The following is a 15,049-nucleotide window of genomic DNA, read 5'->3' as shown; positions in this document are numbered from 1 at the left end:
GTCCAATACAAAACACTGGTGCTTAGCACAGTAAAAACGACCAACCTTAAAATGTAATGTTTTATTATTAATAAAAATGCAAAGGAAGGTAATATAAACTATTTTAATCTTGAATAAATATTAAGAAAGTACAAAAATCTTTTACGAGTATTCTGCAGATATAAGTGTGGGCCTTGTTTGCATTCTGTTGCTCTTAATTTGGGCAGATACAATTGTGCAGTAAAAATATGAAAATGATTAGCACAATGCAAATTTTGGTATATATGCAGGATGCCCCCAACTCGTACACACGTATTATGTGGTGACTAATCAATGGCAGTGCAATTCAAATGAATTTATTTACTGATATTTTGATGTTCTCCCCTGAAATGATGTTCGCTCTTGTTATATTTGAATGAGCTTGAAGTTTCCGGTAAAAATGTCAAAAAATCATACAGTAAATTTCAAACTAATTTAATGAATAATGGAGACCTTGATAAAAGCCACCACATAGCCAAATTAAAAAGAAAAAAAAAAAAAAAAAACAATGAAAATCAGGTGTGTAATTTTGGGTGGCATACGGGGTAAGTATCCACATTCTGGTATTAATTAACATGTTAAAAAATATACCACCTTTTTTAATAACCAGAATTTACAAAACCATGAAAAAATGTTGTTTGGCACCCTATATTAAAAGGTCAATTGCACCAAAATTGAGTTTAAAATATAAATTGAATATCACACTGTGATACACCAATAAGCTGCATCTAACAGATTTTTTCGTACAAAAGCAAAAAAATGTAAATTTGTCAAAAATGCTTACAAATCTAAATTACTAAAGCAACCCCTTTTAATTACTTGCATTATCAAAATTTCAAAAGTTATATTTTTCAAAAATAAATATAATGATTTAATAATTATAATAATAATTACAACTAGAGGATCAGAGAGGCGATACCGCCTCCGAATATTGTACCACCAGCTGGAGCAAGCGCATTCGTATAGACCCCCACATACACAAAATAAGGGGTGCAGCCACCAGTCTTGTGCTTGACAAGCTGTAAAAATGCAATCAACAAGAATTTTCAAAATATGCAAAAAATATATATAACTAAAAATGGTGCAATCAAAGTTAAGTTCATTGTAAGGTAGGTCAAAGGTCAATTTCAAGGTCACAGTAAATTGCCAGTATATGACTTCCTATCCAACTTCAATAGTAACTATGGACCTATCTCTGCCAGTTTTGGAGATAAAAGGGAAGCAAAATTTGCAAAGTTCAGTTCATGGTGAAAAGTAGGTCAAAGGTCAATTTCAAGGTCACAGTAAGATTGCCAGTATATGACTTCCTATTCAACTTCAATAGTAACTATGGACCTATCTCTGCCAGTTTTGGAGATAAAAGGGAAGCAAAATTTGCAAAGTTCAGTTCATGGTGAAAAGTAGGTCAAAGGTCAATTTCAAGGTCACATTTAGATTGCCAGTATATGACTTCCTATTCAACTTCAATAGTAACTATGGACCTATCTCTGCCAGTTTTGGAGATAAAAGGGAAGCAAAATTTGCAAAGTTCAGTTCATGGTGAAAAGAAGGTCAAAGGTCAATTTCAAGGTCACAGTAAAATTGCCAGTATATGACTTCCTATGCAAGTTCAATAGTAACTATGGACCTATCTCTGCCAGTTTTGGAGATAAAAGGGAAGCAAATTTTGCAAAGTTCAGTTCAAGGTGAAAAGTAGGTCAAAGGTCAATTTCAAGGTCACAGTAAAATTGCCATTATATGACTTCCTATTCAAGTTCAATAGTAACTATGGACCTATCTCTGCCAGTTTTGGAGATAAAAGGGAAGCAAAATTTGCAAAGTTCAGTTCATGGTGATAAGTAGGTCAAAGGTCAATTTCAAGGTCACAGTAAGATTGCCAGTATATGACTTCCTATTCAACTTCAATAGTAACTATGGACCTATCTCTGCCAGTTTTGGAGATAAAAGGGAAGCAAAATTTGCAAAGTTCAGTTCATGGTGAAAAGTAGGTCAAAGGTCAATTTCAAGGTCACATTTAGATTGCCAGTATATGACTTCCTATTCAACTTCAATAGTAACTATGGACCTATCTCTGCCAGTTTTGGAGATAAAAGGGAAGCAAAATTTGCAAAGTTCAGTTCATGGTGAAAAGAAGGTCAAAGGTCAATTTCAAGGTCACAGTAAAATTGCCAGTATATGACTTCCTATGCAAGTTCAATAGTAACTATGGACCTATCTCTGCCAGTTTTGGAGATAAAAGGGAAGCAAATTTTGCAAAGTTCAGTTCAAGGTGAAAAGTAGGTCAAAGGTCAATTTCAAGGTCACAGTAAAATTGCCAGTATATGACTTCCTATTCAAGTTCAATAGTAACTATGGACCTATCTCTGCCAGTTTTGGAGATAAAAGGGAAGCAAAATTTGCAAAGTTCAGTTCATGGTGAAAAGTAGGTCAAAGGTCAATGTCAAGGTCACAGTAAGATTGCCAGTATATGACTTCCTATTCAACTTCAATAGTAACTATGGACCTATCTCTGCCAGTTTTGGAGATATAAGGGACTAAATGTTATAATTTTGGAGTTACCATAATGTGCCATAAATTGCCTACAGAAAAAATTAATTAAAATAAAGAAAAGGTCATTTTGGTCAAAGTTCTTGAAATGGGAGGTTCTCTGAAGTTGCAGAAGTTTAAATTTGATAAAATAATGTCATTTTTGACCACAAGTTGTCTGCTTTGCCAAGCATTATGTTTTATTTTTCCGGAGTTCAAAATTTATTATCCATTACCGTACTGCACATTTTTACAGAAGCCGACTGGTGCCATATGTTGAAAAAAAAATTATCTCGAAATTTCGAGATAGCATTTTTTTTGTTCAAATTTCAAAATACTATCTCGAAATTTCGAGATAAATTTTTTTGCTCAAATATCAAAATGCTATCTCGAAATTTCGAGATAATTTTTTTTTTGTTCAAATTTCAAAATGCTATCTCGAAATTTCGAGATAAAAATTTTTTTTGTTCAAATTTCAAAATAGTATCTCGAAATTTCGAGATAATTTTTTTTTCTACATATGGCACCAGTCGGCTTCCGTACATTTTCCTTTCACCACCAATATGTACTTTCTGATACAGCGTAACTCGAAAACCGTATGGAATACAAAAAAAACCGAGACCACCTCCAGTGTTGGGCTTTACATGCTCTACAAAATGCAAAAAAGAATGGGTCTCTAGCATTAACGGTTCCCGAATTAGAGACAGTTTTCAGTTTCGGTATCTTATGGCCGCTACTCCTGTGAAAATGCACCGATTGACCCCAAATTCACGAAGATGAAAGATGACCTGAAGGGTAACACTTTCCAATAATATTATTGGTTAAGTCTGTGTGGCGTCTGAATAACAGGGCAAAAAAATTTTTTTTCGTAAAAAATTTCATTTTTTTGAAAATTTTGACCCATTTGACCTTGAAGTAAAGGTCAAAGGTCAAATCCGAGGGTATATTTGAAATCTACACATATGACTTTTGGAAAGCCGTCTATAGAAATTTTTCCCGTAACTCCTTCTGTAGGGTAGATAATTAGCATTTAATTTTGCCATTTTTAGACAAGGGTGCATTGCAATGAGTGCCACACCCAGACCCCAATACCGACAAAGCCCAAATTTTACGTGGAACGAGTTGAGATTATAGGTGACCTAAATCCATGAGATGGGTACGGGGGCCCTTACCGTCTAGGAGGAGAAGCGGTAACGGTAACATGGCGGCGGAGCCGGCGGAACGGACCGGACGGGACCGAAACCATGTGTACCGCCAGCGCTAACGCTGGTGGTAAATTTTTTTTGTTCAAATTTCAAAATAGTATCTCGAAATTTCGAGATAATTTTTTTTTCTACATATGGCACCAGTGGGCTTCCGTACATTTTCCTTTCACCACCAGTATGTACTTTTTGATACAGCGTAACTCGAAAACCGTATGGAATACAAAAAAACCGAGACCACCTCCAGTGTTGGGCTTTACATGCTCTACAAAATGCAAAAAAGAATGGGTCTCTAGCATTAACGGTTCCCGAATTAGAGACAGTTTTCAGTTTCGGTATCTTATGGCCGCTACTCCTGTGAAAATGCACCGATTGACCCCAAATTCACGGAGATGAAAGATGACCTGAAGGGTAACACTTTCCAATAATATTATTGGTTAAGTCTGTGTGGTGTCTGAATAACAGGGCAAAAAATTTTTTTTTCGTAAAAAATTTCATTTTTTTGAAAATTTTGGCCCATTTGACCTTGAAGTAAAGGTCAAAGGTCAAATCCGAGGGTATATTTGAAATCTACACATATGACTTTTGGAAAGCCGTCTGTAGAAAATTTTCCCGTAACTCCTTCCGTAGGGTAGATAATTAGCATTTAATTTTGCCATTTTTGGACAAGGGTGCATTGCAATGAGTGCCACACCCAGACCCCAATACCGACAAAGCCCAAATTTTACGTGGAACGAGTTGAGATTATAGGTGACCTAAATCCATGAGATGGGTATGGGGGGCCTTACCGTCTAGGAGGAGAAGCGGTAACGGTAGCCGTCCGGCGGAGCCGGCGGAGCCGGCGGAACCGGCGGAGCCGGCGGAGCCGGCGGAACGATCCGGACGAGACCGAAACCATGTGTACCGCCAGCGCTAACGCTGGTGGTACAATTAAGTAGGTTGGGGTGCTGTTTGGGTCATAAATATCTTCATTATTGTACCACCAGCGTTAGCGCTGGCGGTACACATGGTTTTAGTCCCGTCCGGTCCGTTCCGCCGGCTCCGCCGGCTCCTGCGGCTCCGCCGGCTCCTGCGGCTCCGCCGGCTCCGCCGCCATGTTACCGTTACCGCTTCTCCTCCTAGACGGTAAGGGCCCCCATACCCATCTCTTGGATTTAGGTCACCTATAATCTCAACTCGTTCCACGTAAAATTTGGGCTTTGTCGGTATTGGGGTCTAGGTGTGGCACTCATTGCAATGCACCCTTGTCCAAAAATGGCAAAATTAAATGCTAATTATCTACCCTACGGAAGGAATTATGGGAAAAATTTCTACAGACGGCTTTCCAAAAGTCATATGTGTAGATTTCAAATATGCCCTTGGATTTGACCTTTGACCTTTATTTCAAGGTCAAACGGGCAAAAAATTTTCAAAAAAATGAATTTTTTTACGAAAAAAAATTTATTTGCGCTGTTATTCAGACACCACACAGATTAAACCAATAAAATTATTGGAAAATATTACCCTTCAGGTCATCTTTCATCTGTGTGAATTTGGGGTCAATCGGTGCATTTTCACGGGTGTAGCGGCCATAAGATACCGAAACTGAAAACTGTCTCTAATTCGGGAACCGTTAATGCTAGAGACCCATTCTTTTTTGCATTTTGTAGAGCATGTAAAGCCCAACACTGGAGGTGGTCTCCGTTTTTTTGTATTCCATACGGTTTTCGAGTTACGCTGTATCAAAAAGTACATATTGGTGGTGAAAGCAAAATGTGCAGTACGGTAATGGATAATAAATTTTGAACTCTGGAAAAATAAAACATAAGGCTTGGCAAAGCAGACAACTTGTGTTCAAAAATGACATTATTTCATCAAATTTGAACTTCTGGAACTTCAGAGCACCTCCCATTTCAAGAATTTTGACCAAAATGACCTTTTCTTTATTTTAATTAATTTTTTCTGTAGGAAATTTATGGCACATTAAGGTAACTCCAAAATTATAACATTTAGTCCCTTATATCTCCAAAACTGGCAGAGATAGGTCCATAGTTACTATTGAAGTTGAATAGGAAGTCATATACTGGCAATCTTACTGTGACCTTGAAATTGACCTTTGACCTACTTTTCACCATGAACTGAACTTTGGAAATTTTGCTTCCCTTTTATCTCCAAAACTAGCAGAGATAGGTCCATAGTTACTATTGAAGTTGAATAGGAAGTCATATACTGGCAATCTAAATGTGACCTTAAAATTGACCTTTGACCTACTTTTCACCATGAACTGAACTCTGCTAATTTCTTTCTCTTTTAACTCCAAACCTGGCAGAGATAGGTCCATAGTTACTATTGAAGTTGAATAGGAAGTCATATACTGGCAATCTAAATGTGACCTTGAAATTGACCTTTGAACTACTTTTTATCATGAATTGAACTTTGCAAATTTTGGTTCCCTTTTATCTCCAAAACTGGCAGAGATAGGTCCATAGTTACCATTGAACTTGAATAGGAAGTCATATACTGGCAATCTTACTGTGACCTTGAAATTGACCTTTGACCTACTTTTCGTCATGAACTGAACTTTGCAAATTTTGCTTCCCTTTTATCTCCAAAACTGGCAGAGATAGGTCCATAGTTACTATTGAAGTTGAATAGGAAGTCATATACTGGCAATCTAAATGTGGCCTTAAAATTGACCTTTGACCTACTTTTTACCATGAACTGAACTCTGCTAATTTCTTTCTCTATTAACTCCAAACCTGGCAGACATAGGTCCATAGTTACTATTGAAGTTGAATAGGAAGTCATATACTGGCAATCTAAATGTGACCTTGAAATTGACCTTTGACCTACTTTTTATCATGAATTGAACTTTGCAAATTTTGGTTCCCTTTTATCTCCAAAACTGGCAGAGATAGGTCCATAGTTACTATTGGACTTGAATAGGAAGTCATATATTGGCAATCTTACTGTGACCTTGAAATTGACCTTTGACCTACTTTTCATGATGAACTGAACTTTGCAAATTTTGCTTCCTTTTTATCTCCAAAGTTACGCTGTATCAAAAAGTACATTTTGGTGGTTAAAGCAAAATGTGCAGTACGGTAATGGATAATAAATTTTGAACTCCGTAAAAACAAAACATAAGGCTAGGCAAAGCAGGCAACTTGTGGTCGAAAATGACATTATTTCATCAAATTTGAACATTTGAAACTTCAGAGCACCTCCCATTTCAGGAATTTTTACCAAAATGACCTTTTCTTTATTTTAATTAATTTTTTCTGTAGGAAATTTATGGCACATTATGGTAACTCCAAAATTATAACATTTAGTCCCTTATATCTCCAAAACTGGCAGAGATAAGTCCATAGTTACTATTGAAGTTGAATAGGAAGTCATGTACTGGCAATCTTACTGTGACCTTGAAATTGACCTTTGACCTACTTTTCACCATGAACTGAACTTTGCAAATTTTGCCTCCCTTTTATCTCCAAAACTGGCAGAGATAGGTCCATAGTTTCTATTGAACTTGAATATGAAGTCATATACTGGCAATCTAAATGTGGCCTTGAAATTGACCTTTGACCTACTTTCCAACATGAACTGAACTTTGGAAAATTTGCTTCCCTTTTATCTCCAAAACTAGCAGAGATAGGTCCATAGTTACTATTGAAGTTGAATAGGAAGTCATATACTAGCAATCTAAATGTGACCTTAAAATTTACCTTTGACCTACTTTTCACCATGAACTGAACTTTGCAAATTTTGGTTCCCTTTTATCTCCAAAACTGGAAGAGATAGGTCCATAGTTACTATTGAAGTTGAATAGGAAGTCATATACTGGCAATCTTACTGTGACCTTGAAATTGACCTATGACCTACTTTTCATCATGAACTGAACCTTGCAAATTTTGCTTCCCTTTTATCTCCAAAGTTACACCTTATCAAAAAGTACATTTTGGTGGTTAAAGCAAAATGTGCAGTACGGTAATGGATAATAAATTTTGAACTCCGGAAAAATAAAACATAAGGCTTGGCAAAGCAGGCAACTTGTGGTCGAAAATGACATTATTTCATCAAATTTGAACATCTGGAACTTCAGAGCACCTCCCATTTCAAGGTTTTTTTTTTCCAAAATGACCTTTTCTTTATTTTAATTAATTTTTTCCGTAGGAAATTTATGGCACATTATGGTAACTCCAAAATTATAACATTTAGTCCCTTATATCTCCAAAACTGGCAGAGATAAGTCCATAGTTACTATTGAAGTTGAATAGGAAGTCATGTACTGGCAATCTTACTGTGACCTTGAAATTGACCTTTGACCTACTCTTCACCATGCACTGAACTTTGCAAATTTTGCCTCCCTTTTATCTCCAAAACTGGCAGAGATAGGTCCATAGTTTCTATTGAAGTTGAAGAGGAAGTCATATAATGGCAATCTAAATGTGACCTTGAAATTGACCTTTGACCTACTTTTTATCATGAATTGAACTTTGCAAATTTTGGTTCCCTTTTATTTCCAAAACTAGCGAGATAGGTCCATAGTTACTATTGAACTTGAATAGGAAGTCATATACTGGCAATCTAAGTGTGACCTTGAAATTGACCTTTGACCTACTTATAATCATGAACTGAACTCTGCTAATTTCTTTCTCTTTTAACTCCAAACCTGGCAGAGATAGGTCCATAGTTACTATTGTAGTTGAATAGAAAGTCATATACTGGCAATTTACTGTGACCTTGAAATTGACCTTTGACCTACCTTAACTTAACTTTGATTGTACCATTTTAAGTTATATATATTTTTTGCGTATTTTGAAAATTCTTGTTGATTACATTTTTATAGCTTGTCAAGCATAAGACTGGTGGCTGTGTCCCTTATTTTGTGTATGTGGGGGGTCTATACGAATGCGCTTGCTCCAGCTGGTGGTACAACATTCGGAGGCGGTATCGCCTCTCTGATCCTCTAGTTTATTCTAGATCTTATATATTTGTGAGACTTTGTGAAGAACAAGTCGGCATGCATTGAATGGGTTTAGATTGATCGCATGGTTGTGGAGTTTATGGCAACCCAGCTTAAAGTTTTCAATATTCCCCTGTCACGAAGCACTGTGAGACAGTAGAAATATATGTGGAGCTTGAGAAGGGTTATTGTTAACATCCTAAGGACAATAGACTGTCACGTACCTTGTTCAGGTTTTAATAAAGAGGAGCTTAGTTTGAAAAACATTTATTCACATATTTTGTAAGACCCGTTGGGATGTTTCGCTCTTATATGCTTGGTTATTATTCAGTAAGCAAGGCACTGTTATTTTGTGTTGTTGTTATTCAGTGAGCTGTCCCAGGCATTGATAGCAGATAAATCAAATGGATATCTTAATGTACTGGGGTGTCTCTTTTGTAAATGTTAACAAGGACCTCAGTCGATCTTCAACTTCCATGTTAATTTTTGTTTTGTTTTGTTTTGTTTTGTTTTTTTAATGATACTGCAATCATAACACCTAAACAAAGTTATTCTTTAACTTGCAGAAAAACAGTTTAACTGAAGTCATCTTGTCAAGAAGAATTTTATGGTGACTGTAATAATAATGATTATGATAAGTGAAATAAATCTGGATCTTTCTCTTTCCAGTGCATTGCTGGAGTATTGTAAACCAGGACTGTTCACAAACTGGAGGAACCTGCCACGCTATGAGGGGTAGGTGGTCTGCCATGACAGCGTGCTGGCTGTTACAGTGTGTTAAATTGTTGAATGTACTAGGTGTGACAGTGTGTTAAATGTTTTGTTAAATATACTAGGTGTGACAGTGTGTTAAATGTTTTGTTAAATATACTAGGTGCAACAGTGTGTTAAATGTGTGATTAAATGTGCTACGTGTGACAGTGTGTTAAATGTGTTATGTGTGACAGTGTGTTAAATGTGTTATTGAATGTGCTAGGTGTGACAGTGTTTTAAATGTGTTGTTAAATTTGCTAGGCATGACATTGTATTAGATGTAGCAGTGTAATAGATGTGAAAGTGTGTTAGGTGAGACAATGTGTTACATGTGGCAGTGCATTAGATGAGAAAATGCATTAGATGTGACAGTGTGCGATATTTGGCAGTGTCTTAGTTGTGGCAGCGTGTTAAGAATCATAATAAGATAGCTATGAGCCTTTTGATGCAAACTAAGGATTAGTTTGAATCATTATGTGTATTGTTGTATGTAGCATTACACTTCTGTTTGTCATGAATTTTGTGAAGCATTAAGTGAATAATCAGTGGATGAAGTAATATGGTTCCAAGGTGAAGCATTCCTGCTCTTCACTGTAGAGCTGGTATTGTAGTGAAGACATTGTGAGGTAGTCAGTCAACCCTGGCAGCTGTGGAGTGGCGTGCATACTGATGTGATACTGTGACATGGTGTTGGTTCACTTTGATAACAAGATAGATATGTTATATCACTAGAACAGGTGTCCACCCAAATGATACACACACAGAGAAAATAACCTTCTTTAATAGAACTGTGGTTGTTCATTTGTTTTATTGAATTATGAGACATCGAGCTTGATTTTGAATTTTGTAAATTGAAATCCCATTCCAAATGAGATCATTTCTTTGTGTTTGATTGATTTATTTAAAAAGATTTAATATTTGTTTCTGTAAGAAAAGTTCCTATGTGTTATATGTTAATATATGAAAGTGGGATTAAGAATGGACCGGCTACATTTTCTCATATGCTTTGTCAAAGAAATATGTTATCAGGCCACCATTATTACAGTACTGTTTGTGTCTTGGTCAAAAGTTTTTGTCTTATTTGACAGCAAGTAATGGGCAAAGCTTTGGTGGTATGGAATAAGATGGTTTGTTTTTAATGCATGTATATTATAGCAGTATTTTTCTTTTTGGAGAAATTAAAATCTGAATGTCCCATTATTGTAAATACGAGTTCAGTTTGACACAGTTTATTTTCACATAAAACACCACAGGTGTAATTTTTCCCTCTTTCTCATCCAGGATATGACTATCTAATGGTAAACCAAGAGAAAGTCCTGTCAGCTGGTGTACCAAAGTCATGCTTTGTCCACATTAATAAATGCTATTTTGCTGTGGTTAACCTCAGCAGCAAATGACATGATCTTTGCCATCAGTTATCAGTTTGGGGGTCACAGACTACACTGTTATCAAGTCATAAAACAATGATAGAACTCCTAGTTTTTACAGTTGCTGCATTGCCAGAGGGAATATATGAAATGTGACTTCTAATTATGGTGGTGTACAAATGCCCTGCCCCATGGACTAGATGAGACTGTGTTTATATATCATTTGTATTTTTTACAAAGTCTGTCAAAAATAACTGCAAAGAAAAGAAGACAGAGTGCAAAGGCTGAATATTATACACACTGATTGTCAGGCACTGATAGTAGCACCTACAGTACCATCATGTCAGGGACAGGTGCCTATAATATATTTCTAAATCATAAGGATCACTGTCAGTGAAATGAATAAAAATGAACACACGCCATAGGGTATGTTATAAAGGATATTATCTTTTTGGGAGGGTTTGCTTTTCTCTTCCTTTTTTTTCTGAAAAAAATTTAAAATGGTTCTAAAAAGGAAAATGAGAAAAATTCAAGTGCATGAGATTTTCCTCCTTTCAAAACATATTCTGTTCCCATCTCTGGTTAGACAGTAATGTAAAACATTTACTTCATTTATACCACAAACTGGAATATGGCTGAAAGCTAAGTTTATAGCCTTTTTTTATGTTTTTGATAAATGGATAACAAGATGACAAGTTATAACACCTCCAGTTTATTGATGTCTCTCTGTCATGATATCTTGATGTCTGTAGACTCTGAGATTGAACATATCACACAAGAAAAGAAAACAGGATATTATGTCTGTCAGGTGTAGCACTATTTTATTCTTAAAACTTGAATTATATGTTCAGTAAACTTGAGTAATGACTTGAAAACTTCACCATTTTTTCTAGAGATAGATATTGTATCCAAACTTCCCTTGCCATCAGTAGGAAGAGGACTGTCATACATAACAAGAAGTCTAGTGTTAACAGCCTTGTCTTTTTCTTTATGGAGTTTTACCATCAACTTTGTATATGTTGATGTGTTACATTGTTGTTAGCCAGATGGCCTCGTGGTCAGAGTGTCCTTCCTTGGAGCAGGAGAACATGGGTTCATCCTGTCTGGGGACTAATACCAGTCCTTCATAAACACTTAACAGTACCTGCTGTCTCCCAGCTGTTGGCACTTGGTACATAGGGATTGAATCACGGATAAAGTTCCTGGCCTGCAGTGAAAGATATTGTTCATATGCTAGCTTTTAGTGCCTCATATAGCAGCTGGGCTGTATCCACCCAGTCTGTATCAGGGCCAGAAATGACCAGGCATCTAATGTAAACCACACTGATATGTGGAGTGCAGAATGTGGAGTGCAAGAACTGAACATTACTTTGTTGTTAATGACTGGTTGTGTTAGTGTGTTGATGTTGTTGAAGATTGGTTGTGTTGTTATGTGGACTGGTTGTTAGTGTGTTGATGTTGATGTGGACTGGTTGTGTTAATGTTGTTAATGACTGGTTGTGTTAGTGTGTTGATGTTGTTGTGGCTTGGTTGTGTTGTTATGGACTGGTTGTGTTAGTGTTGTTATGTGGACTGGTTGTGTTAGAGTGTTGAACTGATTGAACTATATTTTGTTGTGAAATGGGTGTGTGAGAGTATATTTGAATTTGAAAGTTTTTTAATTTAAATGTAAATATGCACTAATAATAAAAGCCATTATAGCATTTGTATATTTTCAATGTTTTTTCCTGTCAGGTCTGATGAGGATAGAGCTTACCAAATACGGTATACCAGTATATGTTACTATATATATATATATCAACATCAATTTGTAGTATGAATATTGTATCTGTAAACTTCTCCACTTTTGTCTATCAGTTTTATCAATCCCGATTATAATAATACATTTATCGATAATTCAAAATTAACAAATGCCACATTCCCCAAAGTAAAGGACAGTAAGTTATTATTAATTTCTCTATATGTTTTCATTGGGGAGTATTTTTCACATTGTCAAGATAAAATTATAGCTTTATAATTGAACTAGACAACCTGCTATGTAAAGTGGAGAAATGTACAGTGTATCTAGACTAAAGCATGTGATGTCAGCTTCAAATCCCCCCCCCCCCCTCATGCTTGGCAAATGGCAGCTACAGGTCAGCCATGACAACCAGGTGCTGAAGTGGTCCGTTCGCTAGGAAATCCATGTCAGTAGGGCAGAGATTCTTTGTATCAGTTCAATTGAAAAGTTTTAATCTATTGACTTGGGGCTCGTTCTCAATGAAACTGTTGGCCTAGGGAGGTCAATCGAAGTCCACAGGACTCTTGCTGAATGCAACCAGATAAAGAGATTAACATGCTTCTTCTTGGCATTGGATAGAATACAAAAATCCTGGTGATTATACAAGTACTTTGGAAACAAGAGGGGGCATGTTAATCTGATTGCATTCAGCAAGACCCCAACAGAGTTGGATTGATCTATACAGACCAATAGTTTAATTGGGAATGAGCCTTAGGGTGCTTTCCCAGAGATTTTGATCGACCTAACTCCCTGGGGGTTCACGCTAAATTGCAGTCAGCCGAGCGGGCACCATAGTTAATTACCCCCTTACAGCTTTTAGTAGGCGGGACAGACGCTTAAGCCGGCCAAGCTGACAGTAATCTTGTGAGACTCCCCACAGGGATAGATCGATCTAAAAATCTATGGAAATGGGGTGTAAGTCAGATGATTCTGCTGCCAATCCACTGCAGATTTGGTATAATAACTGCTTTTTAAAACAATTGAAAGTTTACTTTTGATAGAATGAATCACACTCTATATATTGATATGAAACAACATGTTATGCTTATGATTATGATAGATATTGAGCAGGTTACCAAGAGTTTAATTAGATATTAGATTGTGCAGCATCTAATAGCAATGTTATCATGGTGTTGGTATGGCCTAAATGGCATGTAAATATATATATGATTGTATTTATGAATTTTAAAAGTCTTACATCTCATCAGTCAGTATGTTGCAGGTGGTAAAAAATTAATTGATAATAATAATTGTGATTTTGTTGCCATAGTTTGAATCCGTGCTTCCCAATAATATTATATCCAGCTGCCTTATATTTGAAATCCTTTGTACAAAAGCAGGATTTGGAGAAAGTTTGTTGCCATACATTTTACATAGCCAGCTTGTTATTTATAACATAATGTTTAATCATTGGAATGGGGATTTTATTTTTGAGTGAAGTATTTACTACTACATTGTAATTAGGTGTCTTGACCCTGTTGTTTGATAAAAGCTATATGGTACAAAGGGGAGACATATTCTGGATGCTTGGGTGAATGAAACGTGATTTATGCCCATTACCGTTAATGACACTGGATTTAATACCTTGGGCTAACAAAGAGGTACTAAAATTTCTCCACTGTAAGTGATGGGGATATTTTGTGTATGTATACACAATATACATCATTCAGAAATTGGTTTCTGTTGCAGCTCTTAAAAGTGAAATATAAAATCATTCAGGCTAAAGATATGAAAGTAAAATAATGATTATTAAGTGTATTACAAAGAGAAATGAATTAAAATTCAGAGATAAAAATATAAAATCATTTAAGTTTAAAATGTGACAATAAACTGTTTTTCCAATTAACATATTTAAAAGACTATTAAATTAATATTTAGTTAAAATGAGAAATAGCTGAAGGGTAAAGGCTCTTGAAAATCCTCCTACTGCCTGATTGTGATAAGCTTACTAGGTGACTGTTCATTAGCTAGAAGAACACACCTGACTCTAGTTGTCTGGTTACTGCCAGTCTCTCTTCTCCACTGTATGTTTTACAAATAAAAGAGAAAGGTGAAGAATGAATACATCTTGGAAAATGACACACATGATTGATATAATTCCAAAGGATGATTTAGTTGATTTACCCACAGTGTGAAGATTTGATATTCATAGTTAAAGATCTCAGTTAACCTTTAATTTAGTATAAATTGTGCAGATATTTCCTCTTCCACTGGTGTCTGGAATTGCATCGTTTATGTTTTTACTGGGATTTTTCTTACCATTTTCCTTTATTCTATACCTAAAGAAGTGACAACAAAGATTTCACTGTGTGAGTTAAGTTGTCACAGGAGAGTAGACACAGAAAGGTGACAGTAATATGTCCTGTAGCATGGAGAGGTGACAATAAGATGTCCTGTAGCACAGAGAGGTGACAGGTGTCACGGCAGGTCACTTGTCCCCAAGGTCAGGCCTTATGGC

The sequence above is a fragment of the Lingula anatina genome, chromosome 9 (genome assembly GCF_051362555.1).
Source record: "Lingula anatina isolate TDL-2025a chromosome 9, LinAna3.0, whole genome shotgun sequence".
Taxonomy (NCBI): Eukaryota; Metazoa; Brachiopoda; class Lingulata; order Lingulida; family Lingulidae; genus Lingula; species Lingula anatina.
Note: the sequence above shows the minus strand (reverse complement) of the source record.